At 31.5% G+C, this 2,500-nt stretch overlaps 1 protein-coding gene across 1 annotated transcript in view; it reads left to right on the top strand.

The window, feature by feature from the left end:
- Nucleotides 1-2,500, top strand: part of LOC106879041 (sphingosine-1-phosphate lyase 1) — a 54,104-nt gene that overhangs the window by 51,133 nt on the left and 471 nt on the right. The window lies entirely within an intron of this gene.

Raw genomic sequence — 2,500 nt, forward strand, 5'->3', positions numbered from 1 at the left:
ACTACTACTGCTGCTACTACTACTACTACTACTACTACTACTACTACTAGTACTACTACTACTGCTGCTACTACTACTAGTACTACTACTACTACTGCTGCTGCTACTACTACTAGTACTACTACTACTACTGCTGCTGCTACTACTATTACTACTACTACTACTACTACTACTACTACTACTACTACTACCACTTTCACCGTCACTCTGTTGTTACTATTCTAAACAATGTTTTAACCCTAGCATTCAGATTATTTATTCACATTGTTTTGAATTAATCATACATTATCTCATAGCTTCGAGATTACGATGATGTAATCATTTATTTTTAGAGTGGCATTGTAGGGTATGTATGAGAGGCTGGATCTGGCCAGTTTGAATATTAAAAGAGAAAAAGATAGAATATCTGGGCCAAATGTAGTTGGTTTAAATGCTACAGGGTTATGATGCCTTGCAGTATTTCTTCTTGTTCTTTAAGTTTTGAGTTCAAATACTGCCAAGGTCAACGTGTCTTTTATCCTCAGGGTCGAAAAAATAAAATGCCAGTTGAGTACTGGAGTCACCATTCCACTTATTTAAATTTACTATTGTTTAGTCTTTTCCCGAATTTGAGGCTAAGGGAGATAACTCGGTTTGGGAATGTGGATGGTATTGGTTATCTATAGATACAATTAGAGGTGACGTAGTACTATGCCAGCCACTGCACTGACAATTTGCTTAGGCTGGCAGTATCTTTGAATCAAAACTGATATAGGGTAAGGGGTTTCTATAGTTTAATTGTATACAGCCTCTCTCATGTTAGAGACATGATAAAATGTGCCCACCCCATCCAGTAAAGTGGTTGTTGCTGATAGGAAACATATCTATTCATTAAAAACTATGCAACAGAGATTGTTGTTGTTGTTGTTGTTGTTGTTGTTGTTGTTGTTGTTGTTGTGTGTGTGTGTGTGTGTGTGTATAGTTGAAAAAAGATTAGAGATCTATACAAGTCAAGTTTTTATATATAAAAGATGGAGGGGGAAATAGCACAGAAGTAAATCTAAGACATTTCAATTTAAGAAGGAACTTAATAAAAATGATTTTAAAAATTATATATAAAGAAATTATTACCAGGTTCAAATCTCATCTTATCAAATATCAGTAAAAATAAAAATAAATTTGAAGTTAAAACAGTTTATCTTCTGACTGGGAGTCAAAAATATGTCTGGAGCTTTTTTGTTGAAATCTTATTTAAATATAGTTTGGTATAGAGTTCAAAGTGTTAGAGAGTAAGAGAGTGGGTGTAGTTGTCTTTTGTCTAAAAGGCTTAAAAGCCACTCCCTTGGCAGGGACCTACAAAGATTTCTTTTAGACAATAGACAACTACACCCCCTCTCTTACTCTCTGACACTTTGAACTCTATACCAAACTATATTTAAAGAAGACTTCAATGAAAATCTCCAGACATATATTTGATCCCCAGACAGAAGATAAATTGTTTTTTACTTCAAATTTTTATAAATTTTTACTGATGTTTGATAAGATGAGATTCATCAGCGAAACTGATAATATTTTCTTTATATAATTTTAAAAATCATTTTTATTAAATTCCCACTTAAATTGAAATGTCTTAGATTTACTTATGTATTATTTCCACCTCCATCTTATATAATTATATATATATATATATATATATATATATATATAGTTGGGTGGGAGGTAGGACAAAATGGGTGAGGTAAAGTGAGTAATTTCTGATTTCTTGTTATTGTCGCCCTGCTTATTTGAAATCTTTACATTGCAAGTATTGTAACATCATTGGAAGTAAAATTTGGCTAGCATAGTTGTTATTGTTGAAGTTGAGAGAGTTTGAAACATAGTCAGGTGGCAGGTACGTCTTTTTCAAGAAATTTTTCCTCAATTTTGACCCAATTAATAAAATATCTGGATAATTTTTAGTGTTGAACCATTAAAATTCTTTTTTCTGTTGGATTCCAAGTCAATTTTTTTCTCACTCTAATGTCTAATTTGATAATTTTCAATTTCCAAATCCTGATATCAAAACTAGAGCAAAATGAGTAATGACTAATTTCAGTAATCCTTTCTCTTTAACTGCATGGTCATAAATATATAAGCAAGGGGGAGGGGTTACTCAAGCAGATCGTGAAGAAGCTATAGAAAATATTTAATGTTGAGTTTTTAGATTTGGTTGAGTTTTGTTAATTTCATATCACATGCTATTTTGCTATGATTCTCCCTCATTTGATCTAGATATTGTAAATTTTTGTTGTATTTTCTTGTCTTTCTGATGTCTAAAGATGGATATTAATGTGTATGAGTCTTTTTCTAAATGTAATTCAACTGAAAAAACAAGTTTACCTAATCTTGTTTTACTTATTTTGCCCCACCTAAATATGTCTTTTGTATGCTCAAAGAGAATGAAGATAATTTTCTGAAATAGTATTCAAAATATGCTATAGTGTTTTTAATGCATTTAGAGAAGGTTATTTGCTTAGCTAAT

The sequence above is a fragment of the Octopus bimaculoides genome, chromosome 5 (assembly GCF_001194135.2).
Source record: "Octopus bimaculoides isolate UCB-OBI-ISO-001 chromosome 5, ASM119413v2, whole genome shotgun sequence".
NCBI classification, from domain to species: domain Eukaryota; kingdom Metazoa; phylum Mollusca; class Cephalopoda; order Octopoda; family Octopodidae; genus Octopus; species Octopus bimaculoides.